The 22,500-nt window shown below is 39.6% G+C and overlaps 1 protein-coding gene across 1 annotated transcript in view; it reads right to left on the reverse strand.

The window, feature by feature from the left end:
- Positions 1–22,500, reverse strand: part of LOC126983116 (calcitonin gene-related peptide type 1 receptor-like) — a gene marked incomplete at its 5' end in the record, with an annotated part of 94,035 nt that overhangs the window by 66,262 nt on the left and 5,273 nt on the right. The window lies entirely within an intron of this gene.

A 22,500-nucleotide genomic window follows, 5' to 3' on the forward strand; every position in this document is an offset into this window, starting at 1 on the left:
CAGGGAGAAAGGGAGAAAGGGAGAAAGACAGACAGAGAGAGAGAGAGAGAGAGAGAGAGAGAGAGAGAGAGAGAGAGAGAGAGAGAGAGAGAGAGAGAGAGAGAGAGAGAGAGAGAGAGAGAGAGAGAGAGAGAGAGAGAGAGAGAGAGAGAGAGAGAGAGAGAGAGAGAGCTACACCGGTGAGTGGCAGATGTTTCCTTCCTTTTAATCAACAGGTGACCGTGAGTCTTTTATGGGATACTTTATTATTATTATTATTATTATTATTATTATTATTATTATTATTATTATTATTATTATTATTATTATTGAGAGAAAAAAAAATAGTGCACCGTTTCTTTCCCACAAACTTTCGTATATGTATTTTTTTTTCTTTCCCGTATAAAAAAAAAAAAAAGATTGGCCGATGTGAAAAATCGTGTTGTATTTGTCATTTTATTTATTTATTTTTTTTTATTTTATTTTGTTATAAGAATTTCGTTCGCGTATACGTGTTTTGTCGTAAATATTTAGCGTGTATGTGTGTGTGTGTGTGTGTGTGTGTGTGTGTGTGTGTGTGTGTACATCAATGATTCAGCCTTGCGGTCTTTATCACTCTGTCGCTCAGTATTCCTTCTCCTTTAGTGCTCTCTCTCTCTCTCTCTCTCTCTCTTCTTTTTCGATTTTTTTTTATTCGTCCTCATTGTTTTGTTCTTTTTCTTTATTTTTGTCACCTTCCTTCTCTTCTTCTTCCTCCTCCTCCTCCTCCTCCTCCTCCTCCTCCTCGTTCTTCACCTCATTATCATCACCGTCATCATTGTCAGTATCTTTGTCTGCCTCCTCCTCCTCCTCCTCCTCCTCCTCCTCCTCCTCCTCCTCCTCCTCCTCCTCCTCCTCCTCCTCCTCCTCCATTATTGACTCCCTTTGTACCGTTTTTATCATCTTAGGGTTTTCTTTCCCTCCTTTCTTTCCGTCTTTTATTCTCCTTGCAGCGACTTTCAAGATCCATTTTCTCTTCCTCCTTACCTTTATCTTCTAGCTCCTTTGTATCCACGTCTTATGTCTCCCTTCTCTTCTCCTTTCCTGTGTCCTTAATTTGACCTGGTTCCTTTTATTTCCCGCTCTTCGTTATTTTCTTCTTTTCTTCTTGTTTCTTTATCTTCCATGTTTTTATGTCCTCTTTCTCTTCTTCTTTCCTATGTCCTTAAATTGACCTGGTTCCTTTTATTTCCCTCTCTTCGTCATTTTTCTCTTCTCTGTATGTTTCTTTATCTTCTATGTTTTCTTCGTTAGTTGTTGTTGTTGTTGTTGTTTTGCTTCAATGGCCCTTTTATGTGTCTCTGTCGTAGGCTTTTGTTTTCTCTGTTTTCTTTTCTTTCTTCCCTTTCTTTCTTACCCTTCTCAGTTTTCCTTGTTTTTCTATTCTTTGTCTCCTTTCTTTCTTACCCTTCTCAGTTTTCCTTGTTTTTCTATTCTTTCTTCCCTTTCTTTCTTACCCTTCTCAGTTTTCCTTGTTTTTCTATTCTTTCTTCCCTTTCTTTCTTACCCTTCTCTGTTTTCCTTGTTTTCCTTTTCTTTCTCTCATTTCTTTCTTACCTTCCTATATATATTCCTCGTCCTTCGTGGTTAAGAAATTGGCTCGTCAGGAGAAAGCAACGAGTTTTATTCAAAGGGTAATTTCTGAATGGCTTTCTGTCACAAGAAGAGCACTGCCAGGGTCCGTTTTAAAACCCATCGTCTTTATTATATTCATCAGAGACTTGGAAACCGAACTAATAACCTACATGTCAAAGTTTGCTGATAACATTCGCTAACATTTAAAGAGAGGAGAGGGGGGGGGGAGGGGGGGAAGGGCCTATCGACCGATTTCAAAGGCATACAAAACGACCTAGACTTTTTTTTTTTATTACTGTTTTCTTTACTCTTTCTTTTCTTTTTTCTTCTTTTCTTTTTGCCCTTGAGCTGTTGCCTTTACTATAAAAAAAAAAAAAACACGTGCTTGAAGAATCGACAATGTTCTTCAACCTGGACAAGTGTAAATTCATGCACTCAAGACTAACCATACTTTTTTTTTACAACAAAGGAGACAGCTCAAGGGCACAAAAAAGTAAACAATAATAAAAAAAAAAAAAAGCCCGCTACTCGCTGCTCCCAAAAAGAATCTAAAGAGGTGGCCGAAAGAGAGGTCAACATGCTAAGGAATCCTCAACCCATTTTAAAAACCGCATTTAGCATTACTCTGTGGATGACAAACAAGGTCCTTCGCTCTGTTTCTTGATCATTGCTTCACCATAATACCCTCGCCTTCTATTTCCTTCTCTCTCATCGCTTTCATTTTTTTTTTCCTCGGCGTCTCAGTTGTTGGGTGACTGATGGACAAACAACGTATAGTGTCCGCATTCCTCCCTCTCTACCAGTTTCGTCTCTCAGGATACTGCTACTAATAATAAAATACTCTGTCTTGGTCCGCACGTCCGCACCGCAAGTGGTTTCAAATGCAGGTGACTGGAGCGCCTGAGAAATAGATTATATCACTGCGGCGGCCGACCTCTTTACAAGCCAACACGCTCTCTCTTTTCTGTTCTTCCGTATTTTCATATCTCCTCCGCGTCCTCCTCTTCCTGGTCAGGTCAACACACAAGGTCATCTTCTCCTCTCCGTGACCTTTGCCCCGCCACGCAGCGCTTCCCGTTGACCGAGCGGCGGTGACTGCTGTCCGTTTGTCCTTAAAGGTGAGAGAGAGAGAGAGAGAGAGAGAGAGAGAGAGAGAGAGAGAGAGAGAGAGAGAGAGAGAGAGAGAGAGAGAGAGAGAGAGAGCGTGTGTGTGTGTGTGTGTGTGTGTGTGTGTGTGTGTGTTCACCACGGCCTAATCACGGGCTGGACTCGTCATCGCCAACAAGTACCCTCCCGATAAGAGCAAGCTCATTACAGTCGATCTCTGGGTGTTGGTGGGGCCTCCACACACCACATCTCCATTGCTCAAGGGGGAACAGTAACACTCCTTGTCGGCGGAAAAATCCAGTTCTGAGCGGGGCTTGAACCTCCGCCTGCCAGGCACAACTGACTCCTGAAGGGGCACAACTTCATCCACTGGGCTATCAGAGCGGTGTGTGTGTGTGTGTGTGTGTGTGTGTGTGTGTGTGTGTGTTTCGAGCAGGTCCGTTCCCACAAAGCCAGGTAGTTTGGTCGTAACTTTGCCGGTTTACGGAGAGAAACACGCGAGTAATACCGTAAACTTCACAAACCGGCGCTAATAGCCGCGACAATCACGGTACCTTCAAGAACAACGATCCTCTCGGAGTCGGCAGTGTGGCGGGGACTCAGGAGATCGTCGGCTTGAAAGGCACGGCGCGCGGTCTAATATTACATGTGTACCTGGAGTGTGGGACGGCGTACATGGGGACAGCACTATCTTACACGAGTCGGCAACACGGCGGGAGTCGGGGAGGCTGTCAGTAACCCAGGGACGCATATACACCTATACACTTGATAAGACTTTCCCGGAGGTTGTGTTAGTATTTCCATGGGTAATTTTATGAGCCTAGTGATAGTTTGATCAAGCTTCTGCGCCATGAACGTGAAAACACTTATGGGAACCCAACTAATCTCCTCTTGGCCTGGGAACCCAACTAATCTCCTTCTTGTCCTGGGAACCCAACTAATCTCCTCTTGGCCTGGGAACCCAACTAATCTCCTTCTTGGCCTGGGAACCCAACTAATCTCCTTCTTGGCCTGGGAACCCAACTAATCTCCTCTTAGCCTGGGAACCCAACTAATCTTCTTGACCTGGGAACCCAACTAATCTCCTCTTGGCCTGGGAACCCAACTAATCTCCTCTTGGCCTGGGAACCCAACTAATCTCCTTCTTGACCTGGGAACCCAACTAATCTCCTTCTTAGTCTGGGAACCCAACTAATCTCCTTCTTGGCTTTTGAAATATTAGTTGGGAGAGTCGAAAGCGTCTGATAATACGGGTCAAGAGTCGAGTGGTCTCCTGGTGGCTCTCCGCGTACGGGAAAGCGTTGCGGCGGCGTCACCGGCAAAATGATTAGAGGGTTTGCGCAAGGTTACCAAGTTATCGTACTCAGCCACTCAGCACATCGTATTTCCCGGTTTCTGAGTCACAGCTATCGCAAACAAACGCCAATAAGTAATGCTTTTAACGAGAACTTTAACTGGCATTTCGTTATCTGTGTGGGTAAGAAAGTTTTGGGCCCTGGAACTGATAAATGCGATATTTTGAGTACGATAATCTGGCAACTCTGGGTTTGCGTCTGACGGGGCTGATTGCCGGGTTGTTAAACACTTCCTCGCCCAAACACACATATTTGACAAGGGTTTCATAGGAGTTGTGGGCCCTTCCAGGGGTAGTTTAATAACCCTGGTGATATTTTGACCCTTCTTCTGTACCATGAACCTACAAAAACACTCATTAGATCCCGACTGACCTCCATTTTTGCCTTTGGATATTGTTGATGTGAGAGTCAGGGTCGTCTAAGAATACCAACCTCAGACCGTATTTTCAGTCACTTTCAGCCCTCACAACAAACATTTTCAAAGGCCACAGAAATGATTAGTCAGGTTTTTATAACATTTTTTTCCATTTACGGTGCAGCAGCCTTGTCAAACTATCCCTAGGCTTATATAACTAACCATGGAAATACTAACACAGCCTCTATGAAACTCGTATCCAATGTGGGTGTGTTAGCTCCGAAATGTTTTGAGAATATGAGCTTCAGAGTCACGGTAGCGACTTCGGTGGCTGGACGGGAGTGGTTGTGTCAGGGAGGCTGTTGGGAAGGACCGCTGGGGGAAACTCATGTCACGTCCGGCTCCGAGAAGAGTCCGCTCACTATTTTAACGTCAGCTGTTCAAGGCGGCCGTGACTTAACCCGGTAGCAGGGATGGGCCAGATTTGTGGCTTTATCGTGTAGCAGCGACGGGCCAAATTTTCGCCATGATATAAACCCCCCAAAATAGATGATGCATAAACTGATCACAAATGCGTTGATATATATTATGCAATGATTTATGTGAGTGATGATTTTTTTCTCATTTTTCTCGCTTGGAGGGGCCTTTAAGAAATATGATCCCCGCAGCTACCGGGGTAAGCCGAGGCCCATGTATGACACTGGACCAGATGACACCGTTCACAATATGATACAGTGTCTTGATTTGGAAAGTATTACAAAAACATAGCGTTGTAAATATTTTGACGGATGGACACTAAAATTATTCACAATTATCATTAGCAGAGCCTAGTCATACATTTATGGATCAATGCAGTTTGCTTTGTAATGCTTTTTATATTAACACAATGCATTTTTTTAAACCATTGTGTGTTGGCGCCATCTGATCCAAGTCCCAGGCGCGCGAGGTGACGGTGGAGCGTGACTGTTACGGGTGTTGTCTTGACCTCGTGTAGAGAAAGAGACAGAACAATACATACCTTGGGGGTGAGGTTAAGATAGATAGATAGCGGTACATAGATAGATAGACAGACATAATAGATCACTAGATAGATAGATAGTTAGATAGATAGATAGACAGACATAATAGATCAATAGATAGATAGATATAGGTAGATAGATAGATACAGACATAATAGATGAATAGATAGATAGATAGTTAGATAGATAGATAGACAGACATAATAGATGAATAGATAGATAGATAGACAGACATAATAGATGAATAGATAGATAGGTAGAGGTAGATAGATAGATAGACGGACATAATAGATGAATAGATAGATTGATAGATAGAGTTAGATAGATAGATAGACAGACATAATAGATGAATAGATAGATAGATAGATAGATCGGCAGACATATCAATAGAGAAAGAGGGTAAAGTAAGCCTCGTAGACCTCTTTAATATTTAGCTCGTGCGTTTTCATTTCCTCCTCCTCCTCCTCCTCCTCCTCCTCTGTCGCTTCCTCTTCCTCTTCGTGTTCCTCTTCCTGATCTTCTTTGCAATGCGAGTCCAATTCCAATTCACGCTACATTACTCTCTCTCTCTCTCTCTCTCGCGGCCCCCCCCCCCCCCCTCGAGCGGTATTTACGCGTTCATGGTTTGCAAAGGAGCAGTTTTTCTTCACGGTGAATCAGAGCAAACTCCTGACAGTTAAAAGGACGAGGTGTCGCGCCCCATTAAGAGAGAGAGAGAGAGAGAGAGAGAGAGAGAGAGAGAGAGAGAGAGAGAGAGAGAGAGAGAGAGAGAGAGAGAGAGAGAGAGAGAGAGAGAGAGAGAGAGAGAGAGAGAGAGAGAGAGAGAGAGAGAGAGAGAGAGAGAGAGAGAGAGAGAGAGAGAGAGAGAGAGAGAGAGAGAGAGAGAGAGAGAGAGAGAGAGAGAGAGAGAGAGAGAGAGAGAGAGAGAGAGAGAGAGAGAGAGAGAGAGAGAATCTAATAAGTCCCTGAAGTGCACCTGATGTGTTTCCGATCGCTGGGAAAATCAAGGTGAGTTCACAGTTTTGATTCGAGCGCAATGGTTCATTAGGCACCCCAGGCGAGGCTTCGAAGCCCAGCCGCGCGCGATCCCGAGGCTAAGTGAGCGGAAAGCAGGGGAATATTACACCGCCGAGGAACATGAATATTGAACAGGATGGTTTGCGTTCACGTTTGCACAGGGAAAAAAAAGTACCGGGTGTATGACTTTCCTATTTTTCCTTGATTTTTTTAGTGATATGAAGAAATTTTTGTTTGGCTAAGTGAGCGGAAATCAGGGGAAATATTACACCACCAAGGATCACTGAATATTGAACACGATGGTTTGTGTCCACGTTTACACAGGGAAAAAAAAGTACCGGGTGTATGACTTTCCTTTTTTTTCTTGATTTTTTCTTTAGTTATATGAAGATTTTTTTTGTTTATTCATATTAATCAATGGTGCAGGATTTTTTTTGTTCAACTTTTGATTTCAGAAAATTTTTTTTCTGGATGAGTTTTTTCCTTTTTTTCTGGATTTCAGTTTCATGTATTTTTTTCTGGATTTCAGTTTCATGTATTTTTTTCTGGATTTCAGTTTCATGTATTTTTTTCTGGATTTCAGTTTCATGTATTTTTTTCTGGATTTCAATTTTGTTTTAGTTTTAGTTTTCTGGATTTCAGTTTTATGTTTCAATTTCAGTTTTCTGGATTTCAATTTTATGTGTCAGTTTTAGTTTTCTGGATTTCAGTTTTATGTTTCAATTTCAGTTTTCTGGATTTCAATTTTATGTGTCAGTTTTAGTTTTCTGGATTTCAGTTTTATGTTTCAATTTCAGTTTTCTGGATTTCAATTTTATGTGTCAGTTTTAGTTTAAGTTTTCTGGATTTCAGTTTCAGTTTTCTGGATTTCAGTTTCATGTATTTTTTTCTGGATTTCAGTTTCATGTATTTTTTTCTGGATTTCAATTTTGTTTTAGTTTTAGTTTTCTGGATTTCAGTTTTATGTTTCAGTTTCAGTTTTCTGGATTTCAATTTTATGTGTCAGTTTTATTTTCAGTTTTCTGGATTTCAGTTCCAGTTTTCTGAATTTCAGTTTTATGTTTCAATTTCATTTTCTTTTTCTGGATTACAGTTTTATTCATTCATGTGTTATTCAAGATGCGTTTCGTTCAATTCTACATCAAAGAAAAAACTGTGACCCTTTTTTCTTGAACACAATAATTTGTGTTCAAGTTTGCGCGGGTAAAAAAAAATGTGTATGACTTTCCTTTTTTTTCTTGATATCAAATTTATGAGGAACGTTTTATTTATTCACCTATTTATCAAGATGCGCCTCGTTCAAAACTACACTAAAAAAAATGGTATATGATTTTTTTTTTTTAGTAATTTATTATTGAGAAAGTGTGAATGTCTTTTTTCTCTTTCATGAGCGAAAAAAATTTGGTCATGAAAAAAATATGCCCTTTCACTCTCGCCCAGAATATGCAGAACGAATATGCAGTTTACTTTTATTTATTGCATTTGTTTTGTTATATGAGAGCAATTGGGAGACTCATTTACCTTGTTATTGTTTGGTAATTGTAGCACAGAGAGTTTCACATTGTTATTCTTTCATTTGTTCTTCCTTTTATTTTTTTATTTCTTTGTATTTTAATTCGTTCTCTTCCACATCATTATTCTTTATATTTCTCTTTATTATTCTCTTGTTTATATTACTACTATTTTTTTCTCCTCGTACACGTGTGCTTCTATCTTTTTTTCCCTAACCTTTTTTTTTCAATGTTTTCTTTCTTATTTTTTTCTGTTCTTTCCAACATTCCCTCAATACATACCTTTAGTTTCGCTCTGTAGTGTTACTCGTCGAAAAGGTTTGTATTTTGATGAGAGAGCAATTAAACCTCACTATTTCCTAAACAATTAAACGGTTATATTTCCTTCTTTTCTTTTTCGCATTCTTTTTTCTTTATCTCAATTTTTTTCCATATCTTCAATCCTTTTTTTTATTTTGCCTAATTCTGTGTTTAGATCCACGATTCATAATATTTTATTTTTTTTCATCTCCGTCCAACACTACTTTTTTTTCAGTGCTGTACTTTTCTCCCTTTTTTTTTTCAATTTTAATATTTCTCTGCATTTATCATCCTTTTTTTACAGCAAGAAAGCAGTTAAAGGTAAAAATAAAAATAAAAATAATGGAAAAAAAAGCCCGCTAATCACTGCCCCTATAAAGAGTTCTGAGAGTGGCCAAAGGAGCTGTCGATTTTGGGAGGAGAGGTTTATGAGCATTGTGATTTTAACTTTCCTACAATACTTTTTTCCCTTCTTTTTTGTTTCTACTCGCCGTGTCCTTTTTTCCCCTTCATCTTCTTAATTCATTACTTTTCTATCTCTCTTTTACTTCTATTTTCATATTGGTCTCGGTTTTCATCATTATCTTTTGTTCAAACCATCATAATTTTTCTTCTCCGTCAATGATTTATACCTCGAACACGTGGGCTTCTTCTTCCTACTTTTCCTTTCATCTTCTTTATTCATAACTTTTCTTCTTCTCTTTTCCTTCTATTTTCATATTGCTCGCGGTTTTCATCATTTTCTTCTGTTCACTTCATCATATTTTTCTTCTCCGTCAATGAACACGTGGGCTTCTTCTTCCTACTTTTCCTTTCATCTTCTTTATTCATAACTTTTCTTCTTCTCATTTCCTTCTATTATCATATTGCTCGGGGTATCCATCACTTTCTTTTGTTCACACTATCATATTTTTCTTCTCCGTCAATGATTCATTCCTCAAACACGTGGGCTTCTTCTTTTTACTCTTCCCTTCATCTTCTTTGTTCACTGCATTCTTTTTCTATTTTTTTCTTCTCTCTTAGTATGTTCTCTGTTTTTGTATATATTTTTTTAGGTCTACAGTATTAATTTATTTTTCTTCCCCTTCCAAGACTTATACACTTGCGCTTCTTGTTCTATTTTCTTTTCCTTTATGTTTTCCCTGTTCATTACATTTCTCTTTCCTGTCTATTTTCTTTCCTCTTATTGTTCTGTTTTTATGTTATTATTTTTTTTTTATATCTCAGACACGTGGACTTCTTTTTCCTAATTTTTTCTTTCATCTTTTTTGTTCAATCCATTTTTTTTTCTTCTTCATAAGTATGTTCTCTTTTTTTGGTATCTATTTTTTTAGGTTTCCTGTATTATTTTATTTTTCTTCCCCTTCCAAGACTTATTTATACACGTGCGTTTCTCTTATGTAGTTTTTTTATCCTCATCAACAATATCTTTCTCTCTCTATTCTCCTTCTTTCCTCGCATGATTCTCTGTTTCAAGTATTTTCTTTTTCAACGTTATTATTATTATTGTTCTTCTCTTCGAAAGACCTGCCTTCTATTACCTCCTTTTCCCACTCATCTTCTTTGTCCAAGTCTTTTCTTTCTCTCTATTTCTCTTCTTTTCTAGTATTCGTTTTTTTTTCGATATTTTTCTTTATTTCAGATTATTTTCTTTTTTATTTCTCCTCTTCAAAAAACCTATGTGCGCTTCCTCTCTTTTTTTTTCTTCATCTTCTTTGTTCAATACTTTTCTTTCTTTCTTTTTCTTCTATTTTTTATCTTGTCTTGTCTTCATGATTCTCTTTCGTTTACAGTATTATTATTTTCTTCTTCGTGCAAATCGTGCGCTTCCTCTTCTGTCTCATTTTCTTCATCATTTTCTCTCGCTTTCTTCCTCATTCTCCTGATTCAATACTATTCTTTATTTTTCTTTATCCTCCTTCCTCGTACTGTTCTTTTATTATAATCTTATGTTCGCATTTTTACTCCTCACATTATTCTTCTTTTTGTTCTTCCTTTTATTTATTTTTATTTTATACTTTCTTTGTTCTTTTATTTTTATTTTTCTCATCATTATTCTTGATTTTTCACATTGTTATTCTTTTGTTTATATTACTGCTACTTTTTTTTTTATTTCTCCTCGTTTACGTTTGCTTCTATCTTCTTTACCTTTTTTTTTCAGTTATTTTCTTTCGCATATTTCTGTTCTTTTTCCATATTGTTCTCTGCTATAACATTCTTTTTGTTAACAGTATTATATTTTTTTTTTCTTCTTTTACCTTCCCAATTTTCTCCCTTATTTTCGTGATTCAATACTATTCTTTCTCTTCGTGTCTTATTTTTTTCTCACAAAGTTCTGTTTTTATTTTTTTTCGTTCACATTACTCTTATTATATTCTCGTTGAAAGACTTCCTCTCTCTCCTTCTTCCTTCATCTTCTTTTTTGTTTAATACTTTTTCTTCTTTTTTATCTTCTTGTCTCATATTCTCTCATAATTATATTTTGTTCCCCTCATTAATTTTTCTTCTTAAAGTCTTACGTGAGCTTCTTCTATCTCTCCTCATTCTCTCATTTTCTCTCCCATTTTCTCACTCATTCTCTTGATTCAATACTTTTCTTCATTCTTTTCTCTCTTCCTTCCTCGTATTGGTCTGTTTTCATCTTTTTATATTTTTTTTTGTATTACATTTTTGTTTCTCTTTCAACTCGCGCTTCCGAAAAAAAGTTTGCGTCGAGTGCGTGAAAATGTTGCGAGTTGAGTGAACGAGCGTGTGCGTGCGTGCGTGTGTTCCAGTTTGTGTTGTCGGTGTAGTTTTGTGTGTGTTGCTCTTTAAGGGTCCGCGGCGGTAATTCCTGCAGTGTTTATTAGTTGTGGGTTTTCTGTCTTTTTCTCTCTTTCTCTTTAATTTTCGAGTTTTTTTTTCTCTTTTCTTTTTATTTGAATTTTGTTTCGGCGTTTTTTCATTTTTTTTCCATTTTTTTCTTACTCTTTTTTTGCTATTTTTTCTTTTCTTTTTATTTGGTTTTTGTTTTAGCGTTTTTTTTATTTTCAATTTTTTTCTTACTCTTTTTTTTTAGCTATTCTTCCTAATTTTCCTTCTTATCCTTCCTTCTTTTAATTTTTCTCAACATTTCTTTCAGTTCTTCTATTTTCCTTTCTTTATCTTCATGTATTCTTCCTTCTTTCCGTTCTTTATTGTCTTCTCCTTTTCTCTTCTATTCATTTCGTTGTATTTCCCTTTTCTCAATTTTCTCTATTTCCTTCATTTATTTTTCCTTTTTCCCTTCATTCCTTTTCAGCTATTCTTCCTCGTGATATCTGTTAATGTTTTTTTATGTTTTTTTTTCTTTATTTTTTTCCAGTGTATTCCTTTTTTACAGTTTTTCTCTTTATTTCTCTGTTATTCTTTTTCCTTGTTTTCCTCGCTATTGTTTTCTCCTTCATTTCCTTTTTATTTATTGTGGTGTAGATTTCTTTTTTATTCTATGTATATCTCGCTATGTATCCTTTGTTTGGTATTTCTTTTTCATTTCCTCATCATTGTTTTACGTGGGGAAGGGTTCGTAATGGGACTGGTGGATAGGGGAAGGATTGGTAATGGGACTGGTGGAGAGGGGAAGGGTTGGAAATGGGACTGGTGGAGAGGGGAAGGGTTGGTAATGGGACTGGTGGAGAGGGGAAGGGTTGGTAATGGGACTGGTGGATAGAGGAAGGGTTGGTAATGGGACTGGTGGATAGAGGAAGGGTTGGTAATGGGACTGGTGGATAGGGGAAGGATTGGTAACTCTTATGTCCGTGACCCATTTTCTTTTGTACCACTGTTTCCGTTTTCTGTGTCTCGCCTGTAGGAGGAACTTTGGAATATTTTCATCTAGCATTTTCTTCAACTTTTTCTCCTCCTTTCCTTAACGTTTTTATTTGCCTTCTCCTTTTCCCTTCAATGTTCAATGCTTTTCCTTTTCTCTTTTTAATATTGTTTTTTCTGTTTTTTTTATATTTCTTTTGCCTTGTTTCTTGTTAATTGTGGTTGTCATGGAAACGGGAGAGGATGCGACTTAAAGATGCAGGTAAAGGTGGGGGCATACGCTATAGCTGCGCGTGGCCTCCGTGCTCATCTCCGTCGCTTTGTCCCTTGAGTTTGTTATAGGTAAGAACTTAGCTCTTCAAATTAACTTCTGATAATCAAAAGTCCCGCCCACTCATCCTAGCCAGCCCAAACCAAATAGATTCAGCGTTTCCGAGTATCCACCAATAATATGCAGCCTGAACTTGAAAGGGGGCGTGGTTTGCTTGTGGACTAACCAATGACAGAGGGAAATGGGGAGGAGCCTATTTACGCGGTTAGTTTGAACGGTATGTGTGAAAAAAAACTGCAGGAGTTGGAAAGATATAAAAGAAGAAAAGAAACAGAGGAAGGCAAGAGGAGAGATCACGTGTTATAAGGAGTAGAGGGCGACAGGAAGGAGGACGGAAAGGAAGGAAATAGAGGAGATAGAGAGATTGGAGGAGGGGAGGAAGAAAAGTGCTACGCGGGAGGGAGAAGGGGAAATACGAATGGAGGAACTGAGGAAGGAAAGGAAGAAGAATGCTTGGTGGAGTAAAGGGAAGGCTAAGGGAGAATGAAAATGAAGGAAGGAAGGGAGGAAGGGAGGAAAGAAACTGCTATATCGGAGAAGGAAGAAAGGAAAGTACGATTGAAGAAAATGGAAGGGGAGGAGAAAAAAAAAACATTGTAGTGGGAAAAGAAAACTGAAGAAGGAAGGGAATGGAGGGAGGAAGGAAGGAAGAGAGGAAGAAGAAAAAGGTAAATCGGAGAGGGAAGGAGGGAGGGTACGAATGGAGGGAAGGAGGAAAAAACATGGTGGAGGGAAGGAAAGCCAAGGGAAAGGGCGGAAATGGAGGAAGGGGAGGAGGGAGAGAGGGAGAGAAGTGAGGCAGGAAGTGTTAGAAACTGTAGAGATGAAATATGATGGGAAGGACTGTAAGTGAGGAAGTTTCTCTCTCTCTCTCTCTCTCAGAGAGAGAGAGAGAGAGAGAGAGAGAGAGAGAGAGAGAGAGAGAGAGAGAGAGAGAGAGACCTGCAATGGTGGACTTAACGCAATGTGATTCACGCTTAACGCACTCTCAAGGGACGATAAAAGGGAGAGGAAAGTAACGTGGAGTGAAAGAAAATGATAATAATGATAATAATAATAATAATAATAATAATAATAATAACAGTAATGGCAATGGTAGTAACGAATTTTCATAGTTATTGCTTTTTCTTCCCATTTTCTTTCTTGTTTCATTTATTTGTTTGAGTCTCTCCTTATTTATTTCTCCTCTCCTCGTTTTCTTTTCTCTATATCTTTTCCGTTTTCTTCTCTTGCTTATTTTTTTTTCCATTTTTCTTTCTTGTTTCAGTTATTTATTTGATTATCTCCTTTTCCTCATTTTTCTCCATATTTTCCTTTTTCCTTCCTCTTCCTTCTTCTCTATCTCCCTTTTTTCTTCAACTCCACTTTCGTTTCCATCTCATTTTTCTCCAATTAGTTCTTGTCCTCCCGCTCCTTCATCTCTTTCTTCCTCCTCTTCCTCCTAATCCACTTCCTTTTCTTTTTTTCCTTTTCTTTAATTTCCTCGTCCTCCAACTCTTCTTGTTCTTCCGCCCAATCCACTTTCTTTTTTTTTCCCTTCTCTTTAATATCCTCGTCTTCCAACTCTTTTTCCTCTTTTTCCTTTGTTCTTTTCCTCCACCTCCACCTTCTATTATTTCCTCTTTCTCCATTCTTTTCCATTCGTGTTTCTTTTCCAACTTCTCCTCCTCCTCCTCCTCCTCCTTTTCTCTTTTCTTTTTCCTCCTACGCCACTTTCTTTCTCTTTTCTCCTATATTTTCCTCCCTTTTTTTCTCTTCCTCCAAACTTTTCTCCTCCTCTTCTTTCACTTCCTCTTTTGCCTCCTCCTTCTTCTTCTTATTTTTCTTCTTCTTCTTCTTCTTCTTCTTTCGTCTTCTTTCTCCTCAAACTCCACTTTTTTTTCCTTCTCTCTTCCCTTCAATATTTTCCTCCTTTTTTTCTCTTCCTCCAACTCTTTTTCCTCCTCCTCCTCCTCCTCCTCTTCTTCTTTTTCTTCCTCTTCTTCCTACCCCTCACCATTACCATCAATCACGTCCCTTCCCCCCCTCTCCCCCTCCCCCCTTCCCTCTCCCTCCCCCCCATTCGCTGGACACCATACTCATTTTTCAGCCCCAACACAATGAAACTCAGACCGTCTTTTACTTTTCATATTATTTTATTTTTTTACTTTTTTACTTTTTTTTTTCTTTCCTCGTGGGTCCGAAGACGTTATACACGAAGGTCTTATTGAAGCTTCGGGAAAAAAAAAGGTATCTACGTTATGTTATGGTCGAGGGAAGGAGAGAGAGAGAGAGAGAGAGAGAGAGAGAGAGAGAGAGAGAGAGAGAGAGAGAGAGAGAGAGAGAGAGAGAGTTGAAGAAGTGGAGGACAATAGAAGGGGATGAAAAAGTAGCCGGAGGAGAAGGAGGAGGAAACTTGAAAACATCCAAATGCAGGCAACAGAAACCCTATTGGCTCATTACGGGGTTGCCCGTTCTAGTGATTTAATCTGCTCGACAGTCACTTGGCGCCTGCAGCGAATGGGTCCCAGAATTGACTCTTGTGTCTGGAAGCCACTTGGAAGCCTGCCCTTGAGTAGCACTCGTTGTTTTCTATCGGTGAGCCAATCTCTTATCCACGTGGTCAGATTGCTTCCTAGACCCGATGACTCTAGCTTCTTAAGGAGTCGCTCGTGCAGACCTTGTCAAATGCTTTCTGGAAATCCAGGTAAATAACATCACTGGGCATGTGATCATCCCAGGAGGAGGAGGGGCAGGGGGAGGGGGATGAGGAGGAGGAGGAGGAGGAAGAGGAGAATAGGATGAAAAAGTACGCGGAAGTGGTTTAAATGGCGTTGGATATATTTTTTTTCCCAAACACACACAGAGAGAGAGAGAGAGAGAGAGAGAGAGAGAGAGAGAGAGAGAGAGAGAGAGAGAGAGAGAGAGAGAGAGAGAGAGAGAGAGAGAGAGAGAGAGAGAGAGAGAGAGAGAGAGAGAGAGAGAGAGAGAGAGAGAGAGAGAGAGAGAGAGAGAGAGAGAGAGAGAGAGAGAGAGAGAGAGAGAGAGAAGAGGAGCGAGCCAGAGAGAGAGAGAACAAGAGTGAGAGAGAGAGAGCGAGCGCATCACACACACAACAAACTCCAGCCGGGCCTTCGTCAGCGCGTCAAAAGTTCTCTCTTAGCCTTTATTCACGGCAGGACAACCGCTCAACACGCCGCCCGTCAGGGGAATAAAAGAGGAAAAGGTGACGCGCTTCAGAAAATAAAATATAACGCCGGGGAAAAAGTATTGTGCGTATAAATAAAAAAAAGTGATAAATAAAAAAAGGAGTAGGAGAAGATTGATGGATAGAGAGAGAGGGTGATGTGAAAGAGGAATAAGATAGAAAAATGAAGAAAAGAGAAGATAAAGGACTGGGAAAGGGCATGGTGGGAGGAGTGTAGGAAAAAGTGTTGTTAATATTTGTAAACATCGAAAAATGAGGAGAAAATTATTGTAAATGTTTTTGTAATTAACTAGAAATAAGCAAGTGGGGGAAAAAAAGTTGTATATGATAAAAGAAAAAGTATTGTAGGTAATTAATTGTACTTCTGAGGGATTGTAGGAACGATAACAATAGAAAAAAATACACAATGCAGTAGAAAATAAGTATACAACGTGAGGAAGAGAAGTATGTTGTATATAAACTAGAAAAAACAAAAAAAGGGAACGAGTGAGTTAGAAGGAATAAAAAAGGAGGAAATATGTGAGAAAAAAAAATGTTTGTAAATCTTTGTAAACATGGAAAATGAGAAGTAAAAATAATTATAGTGTGAATATCTTTTTTGTAAGTAATTAACTGGAAAGGAATGACTGGGGAAAAAAAGGTGCGTGGAAAATGATATTGTGTATAGGTAATTATTCATCCATCGGAAGAAACATATGAAAAGGTAACGAAAAAGATGAAGAACAGAATAAAAAATGAAAATAGTAAATGTGTGTGTGAACGGAAACAAAGAATATGAGGATGAAAATAGAGAAATATATTAAAAAAAATGTGAATAATTATTGTAAAAGTCGAAATCAAAGTCAGGTCTTGGAGTACCCCTTCGTCAGCTTTTCCCCATGGGTTCTCGGCAGGCTGACGGCACCTACATTTCCCATCACCAAGAATAACGTCCACACTATGACGCACTTCATAGCCGATAATTGTTAGATGAATTGACAAATAATTACGGATCAGTGGCAGAAAACCGCTTTCGTCAGCTCAGGGATTGAAAACAGAATGGCCTCCGGAACGCCGACCGGCAGGGAGAAAAATCCTCCCGGGTCTTCCTCCGCCGTAGGATGCGTTTTGGTAGAACAGGGAGAGTCGAACGGAAGAAAGCACACACACACACACACACACACACACACACACACACACACACACACACACACACACACACACACACACACACACACACATGACGGCAAGGAATTGTGATATCAAGTTTGGTGTATGTGTGTGTGTGTGTGTGTGTGTGTGTGTGTGTTTTAAGGAGGATGCAAGGCTCAGGGGTCCGTTACAAGGCTGCTTAACGTCACTTCACTATTTACGATAACACGAAATTAACAGCATAAAAATAAGAGAATAACGTTAGAGAGATTCGAGATGTCTGTGAACGCCTTTAAAAAGACTAACACGAAAACAAAGACAACACAGCATTTTAAAAAGACACTTGAACTTAATTTTTACTGGGAGTTCTTGAGTCATACCGTCTTCAGCGACACCACCACCACCACCACCACCACCACAGTCACCCTCCCATGTTGATGTGAGAAGCGAAGGACTTAGTTTTACACGACTCCTGAACCACGAAAGGGGAAACTACTCATAAAAACCCGGTTAAAATCATCTTTGTGGTCTTGAAAAACAGTCGTAATTGAACCCGATATGTTTAATGAGGAAGGTTAAGTAGTGTAAATTAAATCATATACGTAAAAGTAATGTACCTGGATAACAATAAACAAAGGAAAAGATGAATAGAAATGGAATGAGGGAATAACAGGTAAAGGTGTGGAGTGATATAGTGTTTTATAGACCACAATACATAGGCGTGCGTGTTGATACCTCATGAAAGAATACCAACGGGACACGAAGGTTAAAGGTGGTGGTGATGGAGGTGGTGGTGATGGTGGTGGTGATGGAGGTGATAGTGGTGATGGAAGGAGTAATTTGGAGGTCGTGTGTTACCGGTGGAAAATAGAGTGAAAATAGAGTGAAAATTGAGTGAAAATATAGCCACCTCTTTGGATTCTTTTTGTGAGCAGCGAGTAGCGGGCTTTTTTTTATTACTGTTTACTTTTTATTGTGCCCTTGAGCTGTCTCCTTTGTTGTAAAAAAACAAGTGGAAGAGGAGGAGGTAGAGGAATTGAGGATGATGGTAGTGGAGGAGGTAATAGTGGAGATGTAGAATGGTCAGATATGGTGGAGGTTGAGGTGGAAGATGAAATATAGATGTTGTGGATTATAGATTAGAATGGAGTTATGGAGGAGAAGGAGGAGGTGGAGGATATTGCCGAAGGAAGAAAGGGAACAGAAGGAGAATAAGAAGAAGTATGAGGAGGATGAAAAGGAAGAGGTGGAATATTAGGAGGAGAAAAAGGAAGGAAAGAAGAGGGAGGAAGACGAGGAAGAGAAGTGGTGGCGGAGGAGGAGGAAGAGGAGGGAAAGGAGATGATGATGAAAGGAATTTCACTTGCCACAAGAGAAAGAGGTTGAACAGTTAAACAAACAGTTAAAGAAGTTAAAAGGGTGAACTCTAGAGGTGTAGAACATGTAGAGGTTTATAAATGGATGAAATAATAAGCTTTAATATGAGGTTTTTCACAGGTAAGTGTTGGTAATGAAAGAAGAGGTTAGTAAAGTAAATAAACGATTCAAACTAAACAAATTCAAACATAGGCAAAAATTGGTTTTTGTAACAGTGGTGATGGGTGTGGAGTGGAATAGTGTGAAGTGTGTGACAATTGTAACACATGTCAACATTCAAAAATAAAATAGATAATTCAATGGACAGCGATTGGGGTTAGGGTGGGGCTTAGGGGGTCAAAGGAGTCAAAGTACTGGCAGCCTACAGGCCGGCTCTTGCAGACTCCTGCGTTCTTATGTTCTTATGTTCTTATGAATAATAATGAAGAGTAGGAGGAGGAGGAGGAAGAGGAAACACTGAAGAAGGAAGAGTAGGAGAACAACGAGGAATAGAAGAAGAGGAACAGAGGAGAATAAGTATGAGAAGGCGAAGAGGTAGAAGTGAAATAAGAAGAGGGCAAAAAGGAAGAAAGGAAGAAGATAGATAGACGAATAAAAGAGAGAAGAGAAGGAGAAGGAGAATTAATGGACGACAATAGTAGTGATGGTGAGAGAGACAGGATTGATGATGGAGAATATAGATAGGGCGATAGTAGCTGCAGTGATGGTAGTGAAAAGGCATAAGGGAAGAATTTGGCCCATAGAAAATAATGGAAGAGAAGTAGAAGGTTATGACGACAATGAAAGTATAGTGAAAAGAGAAAGGTTATGGTCTTAATAGAGAAGGAGTAGATGGTGATGATGATAGTGGAAATACAGTGAAGATAAAAAAGGGTGTTAATGGATGATAATGGAGTAGGTGATGACGGTAGTGGAAGTATAGTGGAAGAAAAATCGGTGTTGATGGAGGTGGTGGAAGGTGGAGGTGGAGGTAGAAGGGATCACGGTAATTCTCTTTGATAAACGGCGTAACGAAATCGATTGTGCTTTTATGGTCCGGTGGTGGCGCTATGTCGAGCTTGGTGTTAGTGTTATGGCGGCGGCGGCGGTGGTGGTGGTGGTGGTGGTAGGGCGGCGGCGGCGGTGGTGGTGGTGGTGGTGATACATTGTTTAATACTTCGCTGGTACTGGAATCGTGGTGGTGGTTGTGGTGGTAATGGTGGTGGTAGTGGTGGTGGTGTAAATGGTTATGGTATGGGTGGTGGTGGTGGTGGTGGTGATGGGTTGGTTATGGTAGTGATGGTGGTGGTGGTAGCTGGTTGATGGTAGCGGTTTGGTAGTAGTGGTGGTGATGGTGGTGGTGATTGTAATGGGTTGGTGGTGGTAGTACAAGTGGTGTTGACAGGTTCGTGACTGGTTCATCTATTACGTCGATGGTGGTGGTGGTGGTGGTGGTGGTGGTTATTGCTATATTCCTGTTGTCCTTTTTTTCTGTTTCTATTTTCTTATTATTCCATGTCTTTCGCCTTCCCTCCTTTTGTTTATCTTTTCTATTTCTTATTTTTTTCTCTTTTCCTTCTTCCAGTCCCATTTCATTTATTATTTCACGTCTTTCGCTTTTCGTTTCTTACTTGTTTCTTTCTTTTCTATTCCGTATATTTCGATAACCAATGACAAGGTACTATTGGGTGCTGCTCTTGTTGTTGTTGTTGTTGTTGTTGTTACGGCACAGGACTGTTACATAAGTCTCCCGTCACGCCCTCTCTCTCGCTCTCTGTGATGGTGGTGTGACAGCCAGCCGCCTATTTCCGCGTCACTCAATGCCACTCACCCGTTTTCTATGAGCTTATCGACACCTCATCTCGTTTTCGCCGACTTACGTGTTATAGTGGCGCTCATGTCCCGTTTTTTATGAATATGTTTTGATGGAGGTACTCTTTTACTTTGGATTTCTGTGTCAATGTTTTTTTTTTCCCCCGTTTTGTTTCTTACACCTCTTTTGATTTCAACTTATGTACAGTGGCGCTCAAGTCCCGTTTTTTATGAGTTCGTATTGAGGGGTATACTCCTTTATTTTGAATTCTTGATGACATTGATTTTCTGTTTCTTTTCTTATTTCTACTCTCTTTTGTTTTTAATTTTCGTCGATGTTTGGTTTTGTTTCTTACGCATCACCTTTTGTGTTGAATGTTTGTTAGTGTTTTTTTTTTGTATTGTTTCTTATGTTTTCTCTTGTATTTTGAATTTTTGAGGATGTTTTTCTTTTGTTTCTTCACTGCTTTTGTTTTGATATTTTTGGTCGATATTTTGACTTCTCTCCGTTTTCTTTTATTCTATTTCCTCCTCTTTTCGTTTTCCTTTACTCTATTGAATTTTTTCCCGTTTTCCTTGACTTCTATGACTTTTCTTCCCGTTTTTCTTCACTTTATTGACTCTTTATCCCGTTTTCTTTGATTTTTTGACTCCTTTTCCCGTTTTCCTTGATTTTATTGACTTTCCTTTCCGTTTTCCTTGACTAATGACTTTTCTTCCCGTTTTCTTGATTTTATTGAGTTCTCTTTCCGATTTCTTTAGCCTCTTTACGGTTTTCTTAACGATTTTAAACTCTTCTTCCCGTTTTCATCTCTGTTAACCATTATTCACGTTTTCTTTGACACGCCTGACGAGCTAAAACCGTAGGAAGTGCGTGCTGACTCTCCGTTTTTCATGTCTCTGTTAACGGTTACTCATATTTTCTGTCTGTTAACCGCTCTTTCCGTTTTCTGTGTCTGTTAACCGCTCTTTCCGTTTTCTGTGTCTGTTAACCGCTCTTTCCGTTTTCTGTGTCTGTTAATCGCTCTTTCCGTTTTCTGTGTCTGTTAACCGCTCTTTCCGTTTTCTGTGTCTGTTAATCGCTCTTTCCGTTTTCTGTGCCTCCGTTGACCTTTTTACCGTTTTCTGTGTCTTGCCGCTGTGCTGACGCCCCAGGAAGTGTGTGCTGACGTCATTGCCTGCGTCAGCCATCCCCAGCCTCGCCTCGGGCCTGTGGTAAGCGTTCGTTCCAGGAAACATTACACGGGGAAGCGCCGGTGGTGGTGGTGATGGAGGTGGTGCTGTAATGGTAGTGTTGGTAGTGGGGTGGGAGGGTGAATGTAGTGGGGTAGTGGTGGTGGTTGTGTAGGAGGATTGTTGTTGTTGGTGGTGGTAGTGTTGGTGGTGATGGTGGTGATGGTGGTGGAGGCGAGGGGGGATTGTTGTTGTTCTTGTTGTTAGTGGTGGTGGTAGGGGAGGGGCTGGTGGTGGTGGTGGTGGTCGTGATCGTGGTGGTGATGGTGGTGATGATGGTGGTGGGGGTTGTGCTGGATATAATAATGGTAAGGGAATCTTTATCTCGCGTTTCTTGTCTTTCCTGTCTTTGCTTTGTTTTCCTTCTTCCAGTTTTGTTTTATTTAAATGTTTCTTCTTTTTCGATATTTCTGTTTATTACTTGTTTTCCTTCTTACTGTCTAATTACATTTTCATATTTATTTTCTCCTGCAATGTCGTGATTTCTTTCTGATTTCGTTCTATAAGTTCTATTTGAGTTTTTTCTTTCTTTTTATTATTATTCTTTCGTCTCTTTTCTATTTACGTATGTTTTCCATTTTCCAGTCTTTTCTTATTAATAATTTCTTCTCTTTCGCATTCCCTGTTTTTTTTTTTTCTACTTGTTTCTTTATTTTTATTTTTCGTGTTTTTAGATAATCCATGATCTGAGTTTGCCTAAAAGGTTCCCATGTACGTGTATTTTGTCACTATTTATTTTCTCATTTTTACTCCTGTTTCTTTTCTATTTCATATATTTCAATAATCCGCTGTTATAAAAAAAAATACCAAGGTTTATTTTGCTATTTACTATCGTCACTTCTACGGCTGAATCATTACCTATTCCGTATGGCTCGATAATCCGGGATCTGGGTTCGGACAAGGGTTACCATCCACCTTTATTTTGCCTATTATTATTTTCCTCCTGTTTCTCGTTATTTTTTATCCCGTATGTTTCGCTAATCCGGGATCATGGTTCGCACAAAGGCTGCCGTGTACGCCTATTTTGCCTTTTATATTCTTTTTTTTTCTTTTGGTCGCTGTAATTGATGTATCTCGTTTCCGGGGATGAAAAGACTCGTTGATCAGGCTACAGCATCCAGAGTGAACAGCGTTTTTTTTCTTCTATTTTACATCAGAGGAGGCAATTAAGGGCACGTAAGGTTATGGCGCAGGCAAGTGTTTATAGTGGCGCCATCTTGCTTGGCTTATGCTTGTCCCAGAGCTTATCTGTGATCCTCTATTTAGAGAGAGAGTCTAGAGTCTGGGTTGATAGGTGGTCTTCAGGACAGCATGTGGGTAGTATGAAAAAATCCCTGCTTGTGGCGGCGGGCTGGACGCGGCGCCTGCACGCTAACCACTGAGCCACCACCTCCCCAACTCAGCCAC

This window comes from Eriocheir sinensis, chromosome 53, assembly GCF_024679095.1.
Source record: "Eriocheir sinensis breed Jianghai 21 chromosome 53, ASM2467909v1, whole genome shotgun sequence".
NCBI classification, from domain to species: domain Eukaryota; kingdom Metazoa; phylum Arthropoda; class Malacostraca; order Decapoda; family Varunidae; genus Eriocheir; species Eriocheir sinensis.